Genomic DNA, 26,529 nt, shown 5'->3' with positions numbered 1-26,529 from the left:
TGCCCAGCGTCACACATTTAATAAGTTATATCTTGGGTAAAATTTGAACTCAGATCATCCTGACTCTAACTCTAGAGATCATTCCATTGGAGTCAAGGTCTCTTACATAAATGTACACAGTATATACATATATATATATATTATATATGTACATATAAATCTATACATAAATGCACACAGGATAATTAACAAAAAAAGTGAACTACATGTTATAATGCAAGAAGGTAACATCATAGATACCCCTGGGATTTGAGTGGATGGCACCCCTGGCTGGAATGTGGCTCTGGATTTTTTCCCCTTGGAGTCCAGAATACAGAATCAAGAATACAATGAATGATGTGGTGTTTAGTGCATTACCAGAGGACAGCATTACTCAGTGGGAAAAGTTCTGCTGAACAGCTCAGAAGATTAGCCATCTGTAAGCAAATGAAATCTAATTTAAAGGGAGCTTTGCTCCTTTCTAAGTATTATTCACTTTACATTAAACATTCATTAAAAAAATAGCAGGATGAGTCACATGGAAGTGAAAGGGGATAAGAATGAGTAGCTAATTATGTATAAAGGCATATAAACCTTAAGGCTTTCTGTGTCCAATGGGGAATATTGTCTGATGGGGCCTGTTACTAGACAACTGTCCCCTAAGCTACTGCTTGATATAACTAATAAATAAGTATCTTAATAGATCTGATCACTAAACACAATGCTGAATTATTTAGTTTATTCACTTTTTGTCTTATCCCACTGGTGTTTTCTTATCAAACCTTAAACCCGGTTTGCTCCCAGCATCTACGATTCCATTCAGAAGGTGCTGATTGAAGAAGGAAGAAATTCCCCCAACTGGATTGAGAGCACATTCTAAATTCATTCGCAATTCGTATCTAACCTCAGTTGGGCCCTCCCTGCTGCAAGGAAGTCCTTTTATTCTTCACTAATTGATTCCTTGGGGCAGCTAGATGGTGCAGTGGATAGAGCACCACTGCAGGAGTCAGGAGGACCTGAGTTCAAATCTCACCTCAGACACTTGACACTCTCTAGCTGTGTGACCTTGGGCAAGTCACTTAACCCCAACTGCCTCATCCTGGGTCATCTCCAGTCATCCTGATGAATATCTGGTCACTGGATTCAGATGGCTCTGGAGGAGAAGTGAGGCTGGTGACCTGCATAGCCCTCCCTCACTCAAAACAAAGTCAAGTGCAAGTCATGCCATCATTTCTCTGATGGCCTGGTCTTCTTCAGCAACAAAGGATGAACACACACACACACACATACACACATACACACACACACACACACACACACACACACACACACACACACTAATTGATTCTCCATTTCATTTTCCACAAAAGCTTTTCTAAACCTTCTCTTTTTTCCCAAAATGTCCTTTACATCCTCCTTCCCTCAAAGTGTCCATCTGAGGACCTCACCCCTTTCTTCCTCTGGCAATCTTATTTCTTTCTGAAGGTTTTTACACCCTTCTATATGTATATGCTGTTTTACCTTTAACTCATTTTCAATGAGAGTAAGGTTCCAGCACGGCTAGTCCTCTTGCCTCCCAGTTGCTTCTTCTTTATTAATTCTTCCTTTCATGCCTCATTTTTATGAAATAATTACTCTTCTTTATCCCTCCCTACAGTCTTTTTAAAGAATTATCCCATTATACACAGCTCAGCCCAAGCCTTTCTTTTGAACTACCCAAATAATGATGACATTCACAAGAGTACTGATAAGTTTCACATATAAGAAGTCAATAGTTTGAAATTACTGAGTCCTTTATAATCAGTCTTTAATGTTTACTTTATATTTCTCCTGGAGCTTATATATATATCAAGTTTTCCATTAAGTTCTGCTCTTTTTGTCACATGAAAGTCTTTCATTGAATGTCTATTTTTTTCTTTCAAGATTATATCTAATTTTACTGGGTATGTTACCCTTGGACATTATGTAACCCTGGTTCTTTTGCTCTGTGAAATATAGCGTTTCAAGACCTATGGTCCTTCAATGTAGTAGTTGCTAGGTCTTGTGTAATCCTGATTATAGCCCCATGATACTGAAATATTTTTTTTCTTGTGGCTTGCAATATTTTCTCTTTTACTTGGGAGCTTTGAAACTTGGTGATGATATTCCAGAAAATTTCCTCCTGGGATGTTTTTCAGAAGGCGATCTGTAGATTTTTTTTTCTATTTCTGCTTTCCCTTCTTGTTCTAGAACTTCAGGAGAATTTTCCTTAATAATTTCTTGTAATATTATATCAAGATTCTCTTTTTGATCATAACTTTCAGGTAGTCTGACTATTCTTATATTGTCTCTCTTTGATCTGTTCTCCAGATCAGTTGTTTTTCTGATGAGATGTTTTACATTCTCTTCTATTTTTTCATTCTTTTAATTTTGTTTTTTTTATTTCTTAGTGTCAATAAAACATTATTAGCTTCTCTTTTCCTAATCCTAGTTTTCAAGAAATTATTTTCTTCTTTAAGTTTTTCATTCTCTGTTTCCAGTTGGTTGACTTTCCACAATTTTCTTAGATTGCTCTTTTTTTTCTAATTTTTCCTCAGTCTCTCTTATTTTATTTTAAAGTCCTTTTTAAGTTCTTCCAAGAACTCTTTTTGGGCTCATGACTATTTGGTGTTTCTCACTGAAAAAGGAGTAATTTTTTTAAGCTCCATTATTTTCCTTTGACTATGAACCCAAATCTTTTCTATCACCATTGGAGCTATCTATGGTTGGGTTCTTTCTCCTTTGCTTACTCATTTTTATTTTGTTTTGTTTTATTTTTAGTAGCTTATTATTGATATTCAGGTTCTAGTCCAGACTTATGGGGAATGATGCCACAGGCCTCAGGTCCTTCTTACTGTTATATTCTGAGCTTGATTCCAGGGATCAAATTTGGGTGCTCCTGTTCACCCCAAGCCATGGTTGGGGCTCCCAGTCATGCTGTTCTGCAAATGCTCTTGCTTCCTGTAGTTTTTCTGATGGCTGCAAATTTCATCTGTCCTCTCTGCTCTGGAATTGAAACCAGTCTGCTCTCCTGAAAGTGCCCACAGCCAGCAGAGTCCCCATCCCTCAGCTACTGCATTCACCAAGTATGTGCTAGCTCTTTCTCCCCCTGCAGCTACACCTTGAGAATGAGTCTGATCAGCACAGCTGTGCTTGGCACCCCTAGAAAGTAGATGACCCTTCAATCTTCTCCTACTCAACCATTCAACCTTCACATTGTAGTGAGGTGAAAGTCCTGAGGCTAAGGTTGCCTCTGAATCCAGTTGCCCCCCAGCGTTCATTCGTTGTTGATTCTGCTGAATTGACCTGGAGGTGTTTGCATTTCATTCAAGTCAAACTTCCACCCCTAGAGATCTAGTGTTTAGTGATGTCTTCTCAAGTTAGAAATGCCAGTATTGATGGAGAAATAAAACAGAAAGAAATGGTACTTTCTAGTAGGATAGCTATAGACAAGTCCTTTATACTCTCTGGACTTGTTTCCTCTTCAATTGAACGAGCAAGTATTAAAAACCTACTGTATGCTAAGCATGCTAAGCATTCTGGGGATACCAAGAAGAAAGATATCCTCTACAAAATAAGTAGACCAGACTAAATGATCTTCAAAGTCCCTTTGTAGCTCAAAATCCTATGCTCTTATGAAGGGGAAAGAAGGAACTTGGAGCGCTAGAAAATGCAGGAATTTCCCTCCCAGCCCAATTCATCTTGGACCACTAAATGGCAGCAGAATGAACTTTGGGTCTAAATTTTAAAATTTATTTAAATTTAATTTAATTTCTTGGTGTACCTTTCTTATTGACAACCCTATCCCATAGAATAGCACTGGACTTGTCCAGGCCATTTGCAATAACTGAATCCTTTAATTCTCTATCCATTAAGCATCTATCATACACAAGACATCGAGGATACAAAGACGCAGAGGATGGGGTAACTGGGTTTTTGAAGTAGGGTGCCAAAATTCAGAGCATGCAAAATTTAGAAGTGCTTTCACTTCTCCAGCAGATAGAATCAACTGAGTTTAGCATTTAGGTAGCAAGGATGAGATAGGGATTGATTTCAATGAGACAGGAAACTCCCAGGTGAAGAAAATTCCATTACCAACACATATTGGTCTTTGTAACTTATGCTTTTAGTGAGTTTGCCTAGAGCACTTTTGTTAAGTGACTTGCCTAGGATCATATAACAACTATGTGTCAGAGATGGAACTTGTACCCAGGTCTTCCTGGTTTTGATGCCAACTCTAGTCACTAAAGCATGCCACCTCTCAATGATTAACAGGAATAATTAATTAAAACAGTGATGCATCGGCCACCTTGTGCTCAGACTACTCCCCTGCTCATCTAAGCCCTGTGTGTTCCCGGCCTCCCCCACAAAGATTTCTCTGGTGTCTGTAATTCAAGGTCTCCTCCCAACATCTCTGTCCGCCCCACTTCCCTGCACTTAAATGACCTTAGTTATAGATCTTCAAAGATGAAATGAAAGATACAATCCCTGTCCTTGAGTTTTGAAGGGTGGGACAGAACATTTCTTAAGAGCTGATACTGTTCATTAAATGCTGGCAAAAATATCTTTGCAAACAACTGTCAGACTCCTCCCACATTTTTATTTTACAGTTTCTTGGTTTTGTGATCATGGGACTCAGTTTGTCTCTAAAACATGGAGGGGTCTCCATAGCAAAAATCTTTGACTATCTTTCATCATTCTGTTTCTGCTTGGGGTACACATGTGCAGTAATAGGCTAAAGGCTGGTGTTGCTGTTTGTTATGGAGTCTAGAAAGAAAGCAGACTTCTGTTGATTGAAAGCAGCTCCAGAGTTGTGTCCTTTCTGTTCTGAGACTCCTTGGTCACAAGGGTGGGGCTGTCAGGTATAAAAAGGAATTCCACACTTATCCAAAAAAAAAGTGTTGGGTGCAGAGATATTGGTGGGGTTCTGGGTTCCTGGTCATTTGTGCCTGGTTCCTGTTGATTTGGGATGGGTGCTGCTGGTGGAGGCTTGGCCTAGCTCTGTGGCCAGGGGGAGATAATAGAAGCCATCTCTGGGGATCAAGAATTCATCCTAGAAAAAGACAGATCTGCTGTGAGGCCCTTTTGGCACCACAGGACAGACACTGGAGGAGCAAATCCTGGAGCTGCTTGCTGCTGAAGTGATACCTGTCCATCCTGCTTGGGGTGAACAGACTTGGACAAAATGGAAATGTGACTTGGGAGGAGGCATGAAGTTTTTTATGCCTACCTCTCTTCAAGGGAGACTTTTGTTTCCTACCTTGAGGGGAACCAGAGAAAGGGCCATAAGGCCAGTTACTCTGCTTCCTTAGACAGTTTCAGACTAGAATTAAATCTATCTGCCCCACTTAATATTATTAGTCTAGAGCAAATAATTATAAGATTCAAGCTGCTTCCCTGGTCTCTATCCTTTAAGGTGGAAACAAAGTCTCTTGTATACAAAAGCTTGGTTCTGCCTTACCAAATGCTAGTTACACAAAAGTCCATCATGAATAGTGACTCACGAGTCATCATTTACCCAAGTAGAAAAGAAACAAAAATCCAAGATGTTCTACAAATTAAAATATACTAGACAACCCACAGAGTGAATGGGTTCTCCTATTGAGAGTGAGATATCTGAGCTCAAAGGATAGAAAGAACCCCAATCTCACCCAATGGGAAATTTCCCAAAGTCTCTTGGGAAGCAAGCTGAAAATCAAAGACATACTGGAAGGAACTGGTTTTCCCTACATGCCTGTCTTCCATGTTCTGTTCTCTTTCTCTCCAACTTTCTCCCAGAAGACTTGGAACCATGCATGACCTATTTTGAAGTAGGTAGCAAGACAAAGGCCTCTTCCCAAGTTTTTGTGACCCCTTCACCCCTCACAATGGCCTGAAGTGTCCAGTAATCACTGTCTACCAATGAAGAGTCATGCAAATATGCAACAGGTTTGAACCCTGGGTTTCATTCAGAAGAGAAGATAGGTTCGTCAATTGTCAAAGCACTTTTGGGGGACCCTCTGGAGCCAACTTGGAGAGGATAGGGACAAGAGTGCACTCACCTGTGTGGGGCCTGCGTGGGAGGTAGGCATGGGGTGTTGCAATCTACATTGTTAAAGGACACACAAATAGAAGACCACAAATCCATTTGAGTAATTTAGTATTTAAGATAGTTTTGGCAGCAGGATCCCTGGAATCCTGTAAGACCAGTTTTATGGCTTGCTATAATTTTCTAGGCTTCTCTCTGAAAAGCTTTCAGTAATGTACAGTACTGTAAAAATGTAAAGATGTAAAATAATAAGGAAAAATAACATAAAATAGAGTGTTTGTTTTCTTGGAGCCCAACCAATATCAAATTTCATCATTTTAAAGTTTTTTTTATTAATTAATTTATTTAAGTTTTCAACATTCATTTCCACCCAATTTTGAGTTCCAAATTTTCTTCCTATTTCTCCCCTCCCCCTACCCCAAAATGCAGAGCATTCTAATTATCCCTATCACCAGTCTGCCCTCCCTTCTAACATCCTTCCCTTCCCTTATCCCCATCTTCTCTTTTGTCCTGTAGGGCAAGATAAATTTCTATACCCCATTACCTGTATTTCTTATTTCCTAGTCATATGCAAGAAAAATACTCAACAGTTGTTCCTAAAACTTTGAGTTCCAACTTCTCTTCCTCCCTCCCTCCCCCCACCATTCCCATTGGGAAGGCAGGTAATTCAATATAGGCCATATCTATGTAGTTTTGCAAATGACTTCCATTGTGTAAGACTAACTGTATTTCCCTCCATCCTATCCTGCCTTCCATTTCTTCTATTCTCTCTTTTGATCTTGTCCCTCCCCAAGAGTGTTGACTTCTAATTGCTCCCTCCTCCCATTACCCTCATCCTCTGCACCTTGCTTATCCCCTTCTCCCCCACTTTCCTGTATTGTAAGATAGGTTTTCATACCAAAATGAGTGTGCATTTTATTCCTTCCTTGAGTCGAATGCGATGAGAGTAAGCTTCATGTTTTCTCCCTCACCTCCTCCTTTTTCCCTCCACTGAAAAGTCTTTTACTTGCCTCTTTTATGAGAGATAATTTGCCCCATTCCATTTCTCCCTTTCTCCTCCCAGCATATTCCTCTCTCACCCCGTAATTTCATTTTTTTAGTTATGATCCCATCCTATTCAACTCACCCTGTGCTCTCTGTCTCTCTCTCTCTATGTATGTGTGTATGTGTGTGTGTGTGTGTGTGTGTGTATGTAATCCCACCAACTACCCAGATACTGAAAAGAAAGTTTCAAGAGTTACAGATATTGTCTTTCCAAGTAGGAATGTAAATAGTTCAACTTTAGTAAGTCCCTTGAGATTTTTTTTTCCTGTTTACATTTTCATGCTTCTCTTGATTCTTGTGTTTGAAAGTCAAATTACTTTTCAACTCTGGTCTTTTCATCAAGAATGCTTGAAAGTCCTCGATTTCATTGAAAGATCATTTTTTCCCCTGAAGTGTTATACTCAGTTTTGCTGGGTAGGTGATTCTTGGTTTTAGTCCTAGTTCCTTTGACTTCTGGAATATCATAGTCCATGCCCTTCGATCCCTTAATGTAGAAGCTGCTAGATCTTGTGTTATCCTGATTGTACTTCCACAGTACTTGAATTGTTTCTTTCTAGCTGTTTGCAATATTTTCTCCTTGACCTGGGAACTCTGGAATTTGGCCACAATGTTCCTAGGAGTTTCTCTTTTTGGATCTCTTTCAGGAGGTGATTGGTGGATTCTTTCAATATTTATTTTGATCCCTGGTTCTAGAATATCAGGGCAGTTTTCCTTGACAATTTCATGAAAGATGATGTCTAGCCTCTTTTTTTGGTCATGGCTTTCAGGTAGGCCCATAATTTTTAAATTGTCTCTCCTGGATCTGCTTTTCAGGTCAGTTGTTTATCCAATGAGATATTTCACATTATCTTCCATTTTTTCGTTCTTTTAGTTTTGTTTTGTGATTTCTTGGTTTCTCATAAAGTCATTAGCCTCCAACTGTTCTATTCTAATTTTTAAAGAACTATTTTCTCCAGTGAGCTTTTGAACCTCCTTTTCCATTTGGCTAATTCTACTTTTTAAAGCATTCTTCTCCTCATTGGCTTTTTGAATCTCTTTTGCCAATTGAGTTAGCCTAGTTTTAAAGGTGTTATTTTCTTCAGCATCTTTTTGGGTCTCCTTTAGCAAGTTGTTGACCCACTTTTCATGATTTTCTTGCATCGCTCTCATTTCTCTTCCCAATTTTTCCTCCACCTCTCTTACTTGATTTTCAAAATCCTTTTTGAGCTCTTCCATGGCCTGAGACCATTGAACATTTATTTTGGATGTTTGGGATATAGAAGCCTTAACTTTTCCTGATGGTAAGCATTGTTCTTCCTCATTCAAAAGGATGGGAGAAGATATCTGTTCACCAAGAAAGTAACCTTCTATAGTCTTATTTCTCCCCCTTTTTTGGGCATTTTCCCAACCAGTTACTTGACTTTTGGGTCCTTTGTCAAGAATAGGGTATACTCTGGGGGTCTGTAACATCTCAGTTCCTCCAGGGTGGTACAATCAAGCGTGTACACTGGTCTGGGAGGAAGTAGGAATTTTGTGCCCAGCATCTGAGTAATAGAGTTTCCTCTTCACAACCACCTCACCTCCAGTTCTGCCAAGACAGCACTGGGGGCTGAGGTTCAGTTAAGCTGCTGGGGCAGGACCTCCCTTCAGTGTGAGACAAAGATCAGCTGCTCAAATCCCTCAAGAGTATTAGATAGGGGCAGAGCCTCTACACAGGGCTGAGGTAAGAATTAGCAGCTCAGTGTCCCCAGGGATTTTATGATCCAACAATGGAAGCAGGCTGCTGTAGGGGCTACTGTGGACACTGCTGCTGCCTGAGGCCAGAGCTATGGGATGGCCCTTCTCCCTTCTTGGCCAGGTGAAAAAACCCTGTTGCTGACCTTTGGTACCTGTGGGTTGAGGGATCTGTGAACTGCTGCTACTGCAACTGGGGATTCCACCCCCATGGCCTGCTCGTGTCCTCCTCCCAGAGCTGTACCTGGAGGTCAAGGCAGGGCTGGGTTAGGCTCCTCATCTGGTGCGACAGACGTTTCCTGTCAGCCTTCCAGGTCAGTCTGGGCTGGAAATCTCCTCCACTCTGTTGTTCTGTGGCTTCTGCTGCTCTAGAATTTGTTGAGAGTCTTTCTTTCCAGGTATTTTATAGGTTGTGGGGATAGAGTCAGTATATGTGCATCTTTCTACTCCACCATCTTGGCTCTGCCCCAAGTTTATGTTTTAAATTTTCAAAGTATTAGGTAGTCTCTTAGAGTTATTTTGATTTCCATTTTCTGAATGGTAGAGAATGTGAACAGCTTTTCAAGGGGTGGCTAATAGTATTTAGGATCATGGGAATTATGTCCAGGACAGACCACAGAGGCCATCTGATCCAATATCTTCATTTTACAACTGAGGCACAGAAAAAAATTGTTCAGTTTTTAATTGACTTTTTTTAGATCACAAAGGCAGTCAACAGAAATCCAAACCCAGGTTTGTGAGCAGCAAACTTGTTCTTCTCTTACTCCTTCAGAAACTGTTCATTTGTGGCTCTGGACCAACCTATAGAATGCTGTAGTTCCTTGTTGACTTTGGATTGCAAAGCGGGTTGTTGCTGTTATTTTGCCAGGCATGTTTGCAGAAAAATATTTCTTCTAATCTGTTTCTTTTCTTTTTTTGCCCAGAGATGCTTCCTTTTTTGTCCTGCAAAATCTCTCTCTCTGTATCTCTCTGTCTCTTTGTCTCTGTCTCTGTCTCTCTCGCTTCTCCCCCTCTGTCTCTGTCTCTCTCTGTAAAATCAAACATATTCATCTCATCCCCACTAATTTCTTCCATTTGGTAAACAAAGAAACAAAAAAACCCAACCACAATCATTTTCCACCCTGTACAGTTGAAATAAATATACTGCTTCGTCTTCATTGGTCAATAAACATTTATCGAGTCCCTGCTACATGCCAGGCATTGTGCTAAATAAGTACCGGGCCTTCCCTGCCCTCAAGGTGCTCATAACATAATGGGGGAGATAAAATGCAAACGTCTATGAACAAACAAGATATAGACATGATAGACTGCAGGTAGTCGCAGAGGGAAGGCACTAAGATTAAGGAAGACTGCATTCCTTTGATAGTTGGTAGAGTTTATTATAAGCTCAGATACTTACTAGCTGTGTGACCCTGGACAGGTCGCTTAACTCTGTTTGCCTCAGTTTCCTCACTTATAAAATGAGCTGGAGAAGAAAATGGTAAACCACCCCAGTATCTGCCAAGAAAAATCCAAGGCCACATGTAGCCTTCTAGGCCCTTAAGTATAGACTTTTGACTGAATCTAAATTTTACAAAACAAGTCCTTTTAACTAAATAAGTAAATTTAAACATTTAGTAATTTTTAAATTTAAAAAAAATTAATAAATAAAATAAAAGGCCTAAAAACCACAGGTTCCCCACCCCTGATCTAATCATTCTCTCCCTCTTCCTCTCTTTTTTTTTTAACTATTCTGCTATTTAGATCTTTCAATATTATTTATTAACTGATGATTCATCTTCCTAGCACTCTTAGCCTAGCGATATATTAATCTCTTATATAGATTAGATTCCATTGATCGACTTTTCTATTTTTATCTAGAACCCAACCTTTGTAGTGATTACTTTATTATTATTAATTATATACTACATAACTTTATAATGAATCTTGACATCAGGTAGGATGAATTTATCTTCACCAATTCTCTGTTTATAGTTTTTTGTTTTCATTTTGTTTTGTTTTTGGTAAAGGGTATTTTATTTTTTTCAATTATTTATATTACACATTGAGAGAAGTGATTATTTCTCTTTTACAGTAAATAAGAGATGCAGGTTTTATTTTATTCATTTTTCCTATTTCAAAGTCCAGTCTTTCAAGGAGATCTCTTACCTTGCCCCCAAATTTATCCTACCTAGACCATCTTAATTGGGTGGAGTTGTAACCCCATTCAACCAGAAAAGCCTTACAAAGAAAATCTAATCTGGATGGAATCCAACCCATTGTGTTCTGGTCATAGAGATCTCAATGATCAGTCTGGGGTTCCCCTGCAGCCCCTCATTAGAATAGGCCCACCTCTCATTATAAAAATCATTCTGTCATTACTTGTTAACCAATCAGACTTGATTTCCATCCTCAGGATCACCCATTCTTCCAAGAACATATGAGCATTGAGAGAGTTCTATGAGGGATCTTTGGCATTTAAGAATACCCCTTTTATTAATTATCCACTAGCAATAATTAATAAAATGACTAATTACCCAGAAATTATGTCTCTCAAACTTTTTATATATCACAACGTGTAAAGTGTGCTTGTCAACTTAACCTGACTTGATCAGGGGCCTTCTCACTTCGATATTCTATACCTCTGTCAATCAATCCACAAGTATTTATTGTACTTACTACATACCAGACACTTCCCTAGGTCCTGGGAATGCTAATAGATGAATAAATGAAATCATCCCTGTCCCTAAGGAGCTCATATCCTAATGGAGAGGACAAAAAGCAAATACATAATTATATACAGGATAAGTGTAAGGAGAATAAATGCAAACATGGACAAAGTAGTTAAATGCAAGATAGTCTGAGAGGGAAGGCACTGGAAGTTGGAGAAATCAGGAAAGGTTTCATGTTAATGATAATTGAGCTTCACCTTAAAGAAAGGGAATGATTCTGTGAGGTGGAAATGAGGAGGGAGTCCATCCCAGCCATGGGAGATAATGAGAAGAGAGAGAAGGCCAGTTGGCTGGATTGTAGAATGCAGGGGGATGAGGATACTGAGCATATACTATAAGGAACATGTGTGTAGAAATAAGTAGTTATCATTCATGGATTTCTGATGACTTGATTCTGTTTTCCTGTATGACTGTAACCAGCACATACCAAGTGCTGCATTTGGAGTTATAAATCCTGAGTTCAAATCCTGGCCCTGATATTCACTACCTCTGTGACCTTGGGCAAGTTGGGCCTCAGTCTCCCCATTTGTAAAATGAGGGAGTTGGACTAGATTATCCCTAAAGTTCCTTCCAGCTCCAAATCTGTGATTCTGTGACTCTACATAAATTTCTCCCAGTGCCCACTCTCAATTTCCCAAATCCCCTCTCTCTGGCAGCTCCTTGGAAATCTCAAATTTCGTTCCATCCCACCTTAGATGGATGACAGATTCCAGAATCCATCTGTCATCAGCTGCTTCTGTGACTTCCCCCACGGCAGCAGGAAGCTCTGAGCCTTCTTGAATTTGCCCACAGAATCCCTTTCTACACATCTCAGTTCAGGACAGGCAGTTCGTCCTCTCTGCTGCCAGACTCTTTTCCTTTCCATTCTCAAAGCTTCTGGTAACACCTTCCACTCCCTGCCACTCCCACTCACTCCCTGCTTTTCTTAGAGTTCTGAGAGGAAACTTAGAGGTCACGGGCCCCTCCCTCCAGCCCCTCAAAATTCTACCCGTCTTCATCCTAGTCCCTTTGTGGTTCCACCTTGTTTTCATCTTTTACTCCCACCACAATCCTTGTCCCTTTTCCTGCATTTTTTCTTATGCTTTCTGGAACAGCCTCCCACTTCCCATCTGCAAAGACATCTCCTGATCTTCAAGGCACAGTCAACTCTGAATGCCCTCCTCCTCCTCCTCCTCCTCCTCCTCTTCAAGGAAGAGACTGACTAGACAGTCCATCCCTGAGTGTCTGTATGGGGCTTCCATGGAGCAAAGGCCAAGTAATCCAAAAGGAATGACATTCTCAGCAATCGAATGGTCCAAGATGATTCCAAAGGACTCATGATGTAAAATGCTATCCACATCCAAAGAAAGAACAGATAAAGTCTGAATGTAAATTGAAGCACTCAATTTTTTCACTTTATTTTTTGTTTTTTTTCCCTTTTTGATCTGTATTTTCTTTCACAACATGATTAATATGGAAATATGTTTTACATGATTGCACATGTATAACCTACATCAGGAAGGGAGGAGGGGAGAAAGGGAAAAAATTTGGAACTCAGATTTTAAAAAATGAATATTAATGATTACACATGTATAACCTAGGGAAGAGGGAAGGAAAGAAGGAAGGAAGTGAGGGATAGAATTTGGAACTCAAAACAAAAAAAAAAAGTGTTAAAAATTGTTCTAACATGTAATTGGGGAAAAATAAAATATTATTTTAAAAACTGAATGCTAAAAATTGTCTTTGCATGCAATTAGGAAATTGTTTTAAATTTTAAATTAAATTAAATTAAAAATTTTAAATAAAAAGAAGGATTGAGAAGCCATCTCTTCTTTGTCATCTTTCAAAAGGAAACTCCTTTAGAATTTTTTGTGAATATTTTTTGATTTTATATCAGCTTCTTTTCCAAATGTGTCCCTCTCCTCTCTACTACCCCAAGAATCATCCTTTGTTCCAAACAAATTTTAAAAAGAAAGCAAGAAGAACAAAACCAGTTCCGCTTAAAATCCAAACTTGACAGTAAATGCAGTATTTCACACCCATAGCCCTCCACTCCCCAAAGAAGGAGGTAAATACGTTTTCTCTCCCTTGAGGTCAGACTTGGTCATTATAATGACACATCTTCAAATAGAAACCTCTGAAGGTCAGGAAATCCTTTCTGATTAGTGTAGGAACCTGACATTCAGAGAAATCTGAGAAATCACGAGAAATCACGCACTGCTGGGCTTGGGGTTTGGAATTCAGCCTCGTGCCTTTCTATTCTGTTGCACTTCCATTTCATTCTAATCAATTTCTTCATGGAAGTCATTGTGGCCAGCCTTGCTTTGATCATCCTGCCTGTTGTCAGTACACTCTCTTGAAATGCTTCCCAGAGGTTTGCCAAGCCAATGTAAATATGGGCAGAAGCTGTGATTCTCAAGAGCTGGAGGGAAGCTGCCATATGGAAACTTCTCCCCACCAAAAGAGAACATACACCTCTCTGTGACTTAGGAACCAAATTCTAAGTAATTACCTGAGGCACAGAGAGTGTAGGGGACTTGCCCACCTTGTATTGGAAGTAGGATTTGACTCCTAGTGCTCCTGACTTAATAATAATAATTGTTGTTCAATCATGTTGGACTCTTTGTGACCCTACTTGGAGTTTTCTTGGCAAATATACTGAAATGGTTGGCCATTTCCTTCTCTGACTCATTTTGCAGAAGACAAAATTGAGGCAAACAGGATTAAATGATTTGCCCAGGATCACACAGTTAGTGTCTGAGGCTGGATTTGAACTCACCAAGTTGAGTCTTCTCCATTGCCCTATCTAGCCACCTGACATTTTTATATAAAAGGTTTAAGGTTTGTAAAGTGCCTTACATAAAACTATTATAATTCCCATTTTATAGATGAGGAAATTGAAACCAAGGTGGTTAAGTGACTTGTCCATGGTTTCAGAGCTAGTAAAAATCAGGGAGGATTTGAAGCCAGGTGTCTTCTGACTCCCAGCCCAGAACTCTAAATACTAGTTCAGTTTTTAAAGCTGAGGGAAGGAGGAAGGTTAGTCTCTGTCTGGTGAATTTAGAGTCCAGGAGGCAGAGCCTCCCACCCCAGTGGTCCATGGACCAAATAGAAACAGGTGAACAACATAACATTTCCTCCCTGTTCTCTTGTTGGGTTCCAAGTTAGAAGGGATTTTCCCTTGAGTGACTCAAAGATAAGACAGTTAGACCTCCTTGTTTATAGAGCGCAGACAATGAAACGAATTCTGGATCTAGAGACAGAGGAACTGGGCTTTAATCTTCTTACTTCACATGTGATCATGGACAAGTCATTTCCTGTCTCTCTGGATCTCAGTTTCTTCCCCTGTAAAACAAGGGAACTAGACTAAATGACCTCAGGAGTTCTCTTCTGGCTCTAACTCTAGGAACTAGACTTCTCCTGGGAAGGGACTGATCAGCCACAGGCTCATTTGGCCTCAACTCAGGTTGGACTTGTCTTGAACATATGTGCTTCCTGCCATAGTCCCCCTGACCTCCCAATTCAATTAAACCAATGATTTGGAGCCCATGAAGATGATACCAATGAAGAAAGAAGAATAAAATTTACCTCTGAGGTTAGTGGTTAATAAGAAAGAGAACAGATACCAGGCTAGGGGAGATTTCCATTTAGTCATGGAGACTCTTGGCTCCAGATCTCTGCCTTGTGTAAAGGGTGGAAGAGGAAATGACTGAGGAAATGGAGGTTTGAGCTTCTAAAGCATATTTATCAATTTTTTCTTTTTAATAGTATTTTATTTTTTCCAATTAGATGTAAATACAACTTTCAACATTCAGTTTTTGAAAGATTTTGAGTTTTAGATTTTTTCACTCTCTCCCTTCCCTCCCCACTCTCCAAGACAGTGAGCAAGGTTATACATATGCAATCCATGTAAAACATATTTCCACATTAGTCATGCTGTGAAATAAGAAATATTTTTAATGAGAAATTTTATTAAAGGAAAAAGCAATGAAAAAAGTGAAAATAATAAGGTATGTTGATTCATTAAGGAATGTGTGCCAAGTGCCTAATAAATCGGAACCAGGCTCCTTCCTCAGCTTGGGGCTAGACTCTAAATACAGGGGGAGACAGATTTATATACACTAAAAGCAATTAATCCAAAAAGGTTAATTAATTAAAAGGAAACAATTTACCAGGATACAACATGAGGTAATCTGGTTTCTAATTAAAGGAAAGATTAGGGACTTTTCAAGTTGAGAGATGAGTCTACAGAAGCGTCTATTTCCCTGAAATCAAAAACAGAGTTGTCCCACTCCCCGAAAGTGTCTGTGCATAATCAAAGGATCATGGAAACAATAACTGATTGATCAGTATAGGGTCAGTTTTCAGATAAGACATATGAGTTGCTTGAGATGTATAATTCCTTGCAACAATCTTATAATCTGATTGAGTTTCTGGTCAGCATAATCTGGGTTCTCAGTTAAGGGTCTCTAAACAGCAGATAGAGGTGGTCCAGATTCCCAGACATACAGGGCTAGGGTCAAACAATGCAATAAAATTTTCTCCCAATTTCCACAATTGAATAAAGTTTTTTTGCAAAACTTTATTTTAAAAGATATTTAAAATGATTTTTATAATCTAATAATTATAATATTATTGTATAATTATGTATTATAATTATATATAATATAATTATATTATATTACATATATATATATATATATATATTTTAAAGGAGCTGTACTAGACCCATAATTAAACAGAAAGAGAACTGAGCTAGCTCCAGAATTAAGTCACAAGATGGAGCATGGTATGAGATTTAAGCTCCAGTAGAAGGTAAATTCCTTGAAGGGAGGGATATTTTTATCTTTGTATGTCCAGTGCTTTTCACAGTGCATGGTATTTACAATGCATAGTAGCTATTTAATAAATGTCTGCTAGGTTGAATGAAGTTGAGTCAGGATAGCGGAAGAAGTTTTGCTTTTGGAGTCAGAGAACCTGGGTTTCAATCATGGTTTCATCTCTTGTCGTTTGCAAGTAGTCCACTCTTCTCTCTAGGTCTCAGTTTCCCCAGCAGGAAAATAAGGGGTCTGGACCCATAAATAGCCATATTTATACTTGGGACTGCAATACTAAACAAAGACTGGAGGACATAGCAGGAAATGGCCACTCAAGAGCTGAGACAACATTCCATATCAGTGGAGTCTGGGAGCTGGGAAAGAAACCCTTGGGTGTTGCTAAGGAAGCCAAGTTAGGGAAGAAGAAAAGGTAGAAGAACTCACTTAGAGTGGTTTTGTGTCATGTGGCAATGCCTTATTTTAATTATTCCTGCTAACTAGGTGTTAAGTTCTAGAGCTATAGACAATGTTCCAGGTGCCCCAGTTGAGAATTCATATTCTCCAAGGTCCCTTCCAGGCCTGAACCTTCAGTCTGCCCAAAGAATACAGTCTGATCACTATTAAAAAATGCAAAGGCACTGGTTTCTGTTTTTCCTTCAAGATTCAAATTATATCTCATGACAAAATACTGATGACCTCAAAGAAGGACCCCAGTGGTTACAAAGCTGATAATATAGTCTCCAAGGGATGGAAAGAAATTATGTTAAAGGCAAGATTTGCACAAGCTCAGTCCTGGCTAGAGGGTTTAAGATGCTCCTGAAGGGTGGAGTGACCTTGTTGGAAACCTGCCCAAGGTGATGAGATTAGCATGAGGTGGACTATGGTGAGAAGAGGGATTTTGTGGCAGTAGAGGTTTTTGAACGGGTTTGTCCACTTCACCGTGATGCACTATGGTGCCTTGGAGTCAGAAAGCCTGGCTCTGCCAGGATTCAAACCAGTTAGTTCTGCAAGCTGTGAGACTTTGGGCAGATCATTTCCCCTCTCTCCCTGAACCTTGTATCTTCTTCTATCAAATGAGGGAATCAGATTCTCTAAAAGGCGCTTCTAGTCCGAGCATTTAGCACAGTGTCTTGGCCCAAAGTGCATGCTTAATAAATGCTTTCTTATTTGATTTGTTTTATATAATCAAAGAACATCTCAAATTCTAATTAGGTCTTTTGAATTGGCTGAGTTCCTGGCAATAGAAAGCCACCAGGTGGTGCTGTAGAGCAAGTTTGGTTCTAGAGTCAGGAAGTCCTGAGTTCAAATGTGTCCAAGGGCAAGTCACCTAACCTTAGTTACCTCATCTATAAAATGGGGATAATAGTGCCTACCTACCAGGGTTGAATATTTTTAAAGCACTTTGCAAACCTTACAATGCTATATAAATGCTAGCTATCATTACTATTAGCAAAGTTTCCCAAGCAGAAATAGTACCAAATCTGGTCTCCAGCTTCTCACCAGCTGGGGCACTAAAGCACAGCCTAGTTTTCATATGGATCACAAGGCTAGTCCTTTTCTCTCTGATGGTATCTGGTTTTCTGACCCCACACGTACTGGCATGTGGCAACTGCATCTGCAGTGTCTTGCTAGGAGCTACAGTGGCTTTGAGAGAGACCTCAGCTTCCTTCTCTCCAAAAGATCACACAATGTTTTCTTTTTTAAAAAAAAAAATTTATATTTTATTTCCCTCCAATTACATATAACAATAATTTTAACATTTTTTTAAAAAAATTTGAGTTCCAAATCCTCTGCCATCCTCCATCCCTCCCCCTCTTACTGAGGAAACAAGCAATCTGAGATCGATTATACATGTACAGTCATGCAAAACATATTTCCATATTAGTCATATTGAACACAATTATTTTTCAAGTTCCTATTATCTCTAAGGTGTTTTAGATTTTTTTATGTTGCTGACATTTTTAACAAAGGTATTTTAATAAATATTTTAGTAAGGCTATTTTTATTTAAGTGGCTTAATCAGCAAGCATTTATTAAGTGCCTGCTGTGTGCCAGGCACTGGGCTAGGTGCGAGAAATACAAAGACAAAAGTCAAATGGTCTGATCTAGATCTAGCTAGAGTAGACAACATGTGTATGTGTACATATATACATACACACACACATACACACAGGGCAAACGTTCACACACTGGTCAGAAAAAGAGATACAAGGACACCCTCAAGATCTCTCAAGAACTTTGGAATTGATGGTATGACATGGGAGACATTGGCACAGGTTCACTCAGCATGGCATGCCCTCATCAGAGAAGGTGCTGCACTCCATGAACAAAGCCAAATTGAAATAGCTCAAAGGAAATGCAAGATGTGTAGATTTGGAATATCTACTCCAAATGTTCACATGGACTATTTGAGCCTGACCTGTGGTAGAGCATTCCAAGCTCCCATTGGTCTGATCAACCACAGTAGGACACACTGAATCTTGACTCTAACATAGTAATGTCATTTTGGTCCTCTTCAAGAACAAAGGACAACATCCAACCAACCGTATTCATCTATATATCTGTGCATATAGAGAGCTATATAGATATAGTATTTTGTATATAGTTATATCTATAATAGACATAAGGTAATTTGGAGGGAAAGGCACTAGTAGCAAAGGGGATTGTCAAGGAAAGCTTTGTGTAAAAGGTGCCATTTGACCTGAGCCTTGAAGAAAGCTAGGGATCCTTGAAGAAAACTAGGCAGAGGTGAGGTGGGAGGGCAGTCCAGAGGCAGGAGAAGGAGAGCCATGTTGTGGATTAGGAAGGTCAGTTTGTCTGGGAGTGACATAAAAAGGCTGGAAACAGGTTGAAGCCTGTTTAATTGGTGGTCAGTGGAGTCAATGACCCCGTTAGTCATCCAAAAAAAAAAAAAGGTTCAGAGACTCTGATCAATACAATGAGTAAACATAATCTCAAAGGATTCATGATGGAACATGTTATTTGCTTCCAGACAGAGAGAGCTGATTGATTCAGGTTGCAGACTGAAGTATATATTTTTTTCTCCCTCTCCCTCTCTCTCCTCCTCTCTCTTGCATTCTCAATGGGTGAGAGGGGGAGGGAGATAATGCGGAACTAAAAATAAAATTAAATTGAATTTAAAAAGAGGTTTAGAGGAGATAGCTTTTGTCTCCCCATCCTCATCAAAGTTATAAAAATGGCAGTAAGGGTTAGAAACATCCCAAGGAGCCATTCAGAAATGATAGATCTTTGAGTCCACACTTTTCTTTCCTTCCTACAGTTAAAATGCAATGGTTCTAGTAACTACACCGATTTCTTTTTAGTTCTGATTTTGAAAAGAACACTGATGAGGCTTACCCAGAAGCCATGTGATGTCCACAACATGTTAAGTGGTGTCATCTACACAAAAGTGATTGAAGACTGACTCTTTATAAAAATAAGCACTGGGCACACAAAACCTTTTGGGTGAAAAATTGAGATGCTTACAATTCTTCTAAGGTTGTGGTATTATCTGACTGACAGCTATAAAATACAGGTTGGGAATGCTTCAAAAAAGCTATGAAGGAAAAAAAGTCTTGAGTTGTTAGCTTTGTTTGACTGGTATAGAGGGCATCATACCTACAAAGTGAAATGGCAGTCACACACCAAAAAACTAATTTAATCATGGGTTACATGAAAAATGATTGTTCAGTTGTGTCCAATTCTTTGTGACCCCATTTGGGGTTTTCTTGGCAAGGATACTGGAGTGGTTAGCCATTTCCTTCTCCAGGTCATTTTATAAATGAGAAAACTGAGTCAAATAGGGTTAAGTGACTTGCTCAGGGTCACATAGCTAGTAAATGTTGGAGGCCAGATTTGAATTCAGGAGGATGTATCTTCCTAACTTTGAACCTGGTGCTCTATGTACAGCACCGCTATTCGCTGTATCTACTAGCTATCCTATATGAATAAAGGAGTACCTGAATGAAGGATGTGATAGTCTCACTATTCTCTGCCAGATCCTATTGGGAAATGGTATTCAGTTCTAGGTACTACATTTTAGGAAGAATGTGGGCCAGAGAAGGACAGCCGGGATGATATGGGAACTGTACATTATACCATATAAGGAGTTGTAAGAAGTGGTAGTGTTTAGCTTGGAAAAGAGAAGATTTAGGAGAGAGGAGTGTGATAGTAATCTTCAGGTATTTAAAAGGATGGTATTGGAAGAGGGCAACAAACTCATTCTCCTTGACCTCATGGGCAGAACTAGAGGCAAAGGGAGGAGGGTTCGGGGGCAGATTTAGGCTCAATGTAAGGAAACACTTAGGGAACACCACAGTGCACAGAGCACTGGTCCTGGAGTCAGGAAGCCTTATCTTCCTGAATTCAAATCTGGCCCCAGACACTCACTAGCTGCGTGACCCTGGTCAAGTCACTTAACCTTGTTTGCCTCAGTTTCCTCATCTGTAAAATGACCTGGAGAAGAATATGACAAACCACTCCAGTATCTTTGCCAAGAAAACCCCAAATGGGGTCATGGAGAGTTGAGCATAACTAACCAACAAGGAAACACTTCCTAACGATTAGAATTAAGTAGTGCCAGTGGAAGGAAGTGGGTTCCTCCCTTGTTAGAGGTTGTCAGGGAAGGCCGGGTGAGCACTTGTCATTTATACGACAGAGGGGATTCCACTGTGGGTTGGATTAGGTAGCCTATGAGATCTCTTTTCACTCTGAAATTTTGCGATTCTGTGATAATTACCCAATGGAAAACCAACCTGTTCTCTTTTTTTTAAACCTAATTCCAGGCCCAACTATTGTCCGTCTGCAAGTCCTCTACCAATGGACTGGAGGTGAGGCTGGGAGAAGGAGTCACGGCTAGATAGTTCTGAAAAAGATCTGATAGCTTGAGTAGGCCACAAGAACAATATCAGTCAGCAGCGTGATGTGGGAGCCAAAAAGCCAATGCCAACTTGGGCTACATTAAGAGATGTGTAGCTCCCAGGAATAGTGAGGTGAGAGACCCCTGTATTGCTCCACTCCATGAACCCCTACCATCCTCTTTAGCTAGCATCTTCTCTCTGTCCCCTTTCTCAGCCAAGATCCTTGAAAAGACCTCCCCTCCTCTGCTTTCTCTTCTCTTATTCACTCCCTATGAGCTCATCACTCAATGGAGAGTACTCTCTCTATAGTTACCAATGGTCTCTTAATTGACTCTGGACAAAGCCGACAACTCTTTCCTCTTGAGTTTTCATGAGGATTCCTTGGTTTTCCTCCTACAAGGAGGAGAGATAGAAGATGCTTGCTAGAGGGGATGGTAAGTGCTAGTGAAAGTTTTTTTTTCTAAATTTATTTTTATTTTTAATTTTAGCATCCAGGATACTTGGATATCTTTGAAGATAATAGGAAGGAACCAGTAGATAAGGAGAGGTTGAAAATTCAAGAGGGTGCAATGTACTGGAAAAGATGGGGAGGGATGAAATCAAATGTACAAGCCTTGGCATGGAGAAGAGCCACCTCTTTGACAAAAGACCCAGGGAAAGGAGAAGACAGCAAAAATTTGTGTCAAGAAGTTTTGAGATGAAGAAAAAGGGAGAAGAGAAAGTTCATGTAGAATAAGCTCAGTTTTCTTGGTAAAGTAAGAGGTAGGATCCTCAGCTGAGAAGGAATAAGGAGGAGAAGGTATGAGGCTTGAGGAGGAAGTGAAGATTTCAAATATCTTCTTTGGGGAATGAGAGAATAAGTTGTGGAGGAATAAAAGGACTACCTTGCTGGAATGAGTGCCCAACTGATGTCGGATAATGTGAATTTGTAATGTGCTCACTCAGCTCAATTGGGAGATTCCTCCATTTGTACTCTGGCTTGTAAATAGCAGGAATGGAAGAGGACTGAAGTCAACAATTAGTATGTTGGTGTGAGTGTCAGTGAGAGTTGGAGGACTGGAGTTCTAATCCTATCTCTAACACTTAATATTTGTGTGACCTTGGGAAAGTCATTAAACCTCCCTTCCCTATCTATCTATCCATGAAATAAGAGTGTTATACTAGTTGTCCTCTGAGGTCCCCTAACCTTCTCTAAATTTCATTCCTCTTTCTTCCTCCCCTTCTCCCTCCCCAAAAAAACGCTGATTTTTTTATCCCATGGTTAGCTGTGCCCCCAAGGAACCCAGAGTTCTTAAAGCATTCCTCCTGGACAATACTGTAGGAAGGGTTTCCCTGGGGAACAGGGAAAGCTGTGATTTCAAAATTTTGGAGTATTTCCCAGCAGAAAGCAACTTCCAGGTTGTTGAAGACTGGTGATAACTTTTTCGTTGAAAATGGGAATGACAATGATAGTTGGAGACTTTTTTCAAATTGCTGCAGGCTCCAGCTGGGCTAACATGGCACCAACACATCTGTTGTTATTGTTTGCTTGTTTTCAACTCTCCAAGAAGGTGACATCAGGGAGGTGATGCAATGACATGCAAGTCAATTGGATTTAAGTGAGGAAGGGCAGTGCAAAGTCACTAGCCTCACTTTCTCCTCCAGAGCCAACTGGGTCCATTGACCAGATATAAATCAGGATGACTGAAGATGGCTCAGGATGCAGTGGGGGATTCTGGCCTTTTTAAGCTAAGGCAGGCCTGCATAACATATAGTCTTCAAGCCACTTGCAATCCACCAAAGGATTTTAGGCAGCTCACCATTGCTCACTCTCTCTGGTGTGTCATATGACCCAAAGCAACCAACCATCATCAGTCTGTCTAGTTACCTTTACTTGGAAAGGGAGCCACTAAAAACCTATATACAGCCCAAAGAAGTTTGGCCTACTTTAATTTTGGCCCCTACCTACTGCCAAGTTGTGCAAGTCTCAGCTCAGATCTTTGACAGGTCTCAGTTTGACTGAGGTAACACCCATTCAGTGATTTAGTGTAGGTAAGAAAAGAGGCAGAGAATGTCCTCTTAAAAAAAAAATTGACCTGGGAAGGGAAAACCCTCAGAGCTTCTGAACAAAACAGAAACAATTGCTCTTTACATTCATTCTGAGTCAATCAGTACCCGAACAATGACCAAGTAGGGCTTGGCCCGGCACCTATTGGCCAATCAACAAGAGCCAGAGAGGAGGCTAGAAACAAGCTACCCTTCTAATGGGCCCTTATTTGGGACCTAAACTCAAGCTTTTCTCTACAGGGTAGAAGGTTCAGATGGTCCATTAACACCTACTTGAACCTTGATCAGTGATGTTTGCCTCACTCAGACTGAGACCTGCTAAAGACCTTATCTGGAAAAGGCCAAGGTGTCCCACTGCATCAGGGCCATCTCTAGTCATCCTGATCTATATCTCAGCACTGGACCCAGATGACTCCAGAGGAGAAAGTGGGGCTGGTGACTTTGCACAGCCCATCTGAGACATTTTGATGAAATGGAAGCCCAGATAAATTGTGCCCTGCAGCTGGTATCTAGGAAGAAGGCAGGATCCTAATAATATTTAAATGGATCTTTTAAAGTCTCACCCTAAGTGTCTATCAGTCATTTTCATTTCTGGGGCTGTCTGTTTCAAGCTTCTTAATCTAAGCTAAGGGCTGTTGCTATTGCTTACAGGAAGTCTGGCAGCAACTACATTACAAGTAGGTCCCATCAGAAGGGCCCTGCCCCCTGGCATTTATAGAGAGGCTTTTCTTCAGAAGGCTGAAAAGCCAGTTCATGGAATAATAATCAATGATATTAATCTAGTATTTTACAGACATCAGCTCATTTGCACCTCACACCAGTTCTTTGAAGTAAGTACTGCAGGTGCTACTATTCCCGTTTTACAGAAGAGATCTCCTGAGCTCAGAGAGATTAAGTCACTTAAACTCAGAGTGCTACAAGCAAGACTTGAACCCAGATTCCTAACAACAACAACTTCCAGTCCACTGCCCTTTTCTCTGAGTCACAATACCACTGGTACTTTCTTTCCCCCACTTAACCAGAGCCATAACTAGAGGAGTGTGTGCTCTAATGCCTCGGGGCACCAAATTTGGCCTTGGTGACATAAAACCAGCTGGGTTCAGCACCAAGCTAGAAAGAATAATTAGTTAAAATAGGAAATTGCCTGACTGAGCAGGAAGGGCGAGCACCTCTTTCTTTCCTCTCACCCCTGTCTTGCATTTAACCACCTCTCCAATAGGGTTGGTACCTCTTTCTTCCCCCAAAAGGATGTGTCTGACCAGCCATATCCTAATGGAGGGCATGCTTTGTGCTACTTGCCCCAGCATGTGCATGGCCCTCACCCCTGGGGCAAGAATTTCTGATTATAGCTCTGCATTGGAGAAATGAAAAATCGACACACTGACCATTGTCATTTCCCAGAGCTCCTACTGTGAGTCAGTGGGGTGGTCCTCACGATGGTTGCTCCTGTTACAACTTAAGGAAAGGAGAGGAGAAAAGTGGTAGAAACTCAATTAAAATCTGTACATTAGTATTAAGAACCTATGATGTTCTAGGCACTGTGCTAAGTGCAGGGGATAGGTAAAAAAGAAGAAATCTTCCCTCCATCCTCCACCATCACCCTCACAAAAAGTCCCTGCCCTCAAGGAGCTCACAACCCAAAGTATGCCAGATTCTGCTCTTGACAATAGAATGCCTGAGAAACCTCTAGGTTTTCCTTCCAGTCCATGTCATTGTCTGGTCTTGTCTGGTGCTTTTGGTATGGTGGAAAGAATGCTGGACCTGGGCTTTCATTCTTTACTTCCTGTGTGACCTCGGGCAAGTCCCAGTCTCTCCAGGCTCCATGAGGAAATTGGACTAGATCAGGGCTTCTTAAAGTTTTCCACTCAAGACCCCTTTTTGGCAGCGTTGTTGACATTGCATCGCATGGCCCCCACTTCCTCCAGATGTTTAACGCTAGGAAGACCAAGTGCATGAATTGATGCCAAAAAATTATACTTTTACTTAAAAATAAAAATTTCTAATTTAATCTAATCCAATCTAAAATAAAAAAAGTCAAGATAGTGCCTGACACATAGTGGGTGCTTAATAATGATCGATTGAATTCTTGGCATGGGAGAAATAAAAAGTACTTTCCTTCTAACCCCCGGGGACAACCTATTAAGACCTCATCCTCTGTACAGAGAACACAGGAAGAGCAAAACTACCATTTGATTAGACATTGTTCTGAGTCAGAGTTAGTAACAAAAGACAGAAGGAGAAAGGAGGTCAATTAGGGAGAAATATTTTTGCATCAAATATTTCTGATAAAGGTCTAACATCCAAGACAGAAACAGTGGCAAAATCATCAGAGGAACTTAATCTACCCAAAACTGTTATTTAAAAAAAACAACTCAAATTCTCATGTTTTAATTTTTTTTTTAAAAAATGTAAGTAAAAATTACAACTTTTCTCTTCTTCTATATGAGATAGTCATTAGCTATTTCTCACCTTCCTGAACTAGTGTGCAGCCCCCAGGAATTACAAAGGATAGATGTAAATGTTAGTGTATGTATATATAAACATATATGTAGGTGTGGGCATTGGAGTGCAGGGATGGTGTGAGTTGGTGTGGGTGAGTGTCAATAGATAGATGGATAGATAGATGGGTGTATGGATGGAGAGATAAATGGATGGATGGATGGATAGATAGATAGATAGATAGATAGATAGAATGATTTCAAGTCAAATGCAAACACCCGTCACCAGTATTTGGGGTCAGGAACTAAGGCATACTACTTGCAGTACCATCAGCCTCAGCTAGTAATAGAGGCCTCTGTCCTATGCAAAATGTAAACTCATTTTATAAGTCTTTTCAACAAAGGAAAAAGGAAAACAACAACAGCTGCAGCGAACATTTCTATCACACTTTCTATGTGCCAGGCATTGTGCTAGGCACTTCAAAATTATTATCTCATTTGATCCTCACGACAACTCTGGGAGGTAGAAGATATTATCATTCCCATTTTGCAGATGAGGAAACTGAGGCAAACAGGGGTTAAATGATTTGTCCAGGATCGCACAACTAATGACTGTCTGAAACAAAATTTGAACTCAGGTCTTCCGGACTCCAAGCCTGGTGCTCTAAGGAAAAGATCATTCAAAGACCCCTTTCCCATGATGTGAAATTGATTTAAAAACAAAGAAAAGAAACCTCAGCAAATTAAAAATAACAACTGCACATCGCTACCATGTGGTATCAGGTTTAAGTTAGGTGTCATGCTCGCTCAATACTCCAAACGTAAGCTACACTACAGAATTTGGTCCTCTGTTGGGTATATATATATATATATAAAATTAGATAATTAGATATTAAT

At 40.1% G+C, this 26,529-nt stretch overlaps 1 long non-coding RNA gene across 1 annotated transcript; it reads left to right on the top strand.

The window, feature by feature from the left end:
* The first annotated feature begins 8,849 nt into the window (after nt 1-8,849).
* LOC140498176 (uncharacterized) lies at nt 8,850-22,220 on the top strand. Its single transcript, XR_011965013.1, has 3 exons — nt 8,850-9,096; nt 21,074-21,280; nt 21,637-22,220. It is a non-coding gene; the product is annotated as an uncharacterized lncRNA (long non-coding RNA).
* Nucleotides 22,221-26,529: the final 4,309 nt, after the last annotated feature.

This window comes from Notamacropus eugenii, chromosome 4 (assembly GCF_028372415.1).
Source record: "Notamacropus eugenii isolate mMacEug1 chromosome 4, mMacEug1.pri_v2, whole genome shotgun sequence".
Lineage (NCBI taxonomy): Eukaryota > Metazoa > Chordata > Mammalia > Diprotodontia > Macropodidae > Notamacropus > Notamacropus eugenii.
Note: the sequence above shows the minus strand (reverse complement) of the source record. Positions and strands in the feature narration are given on the sequence as shown.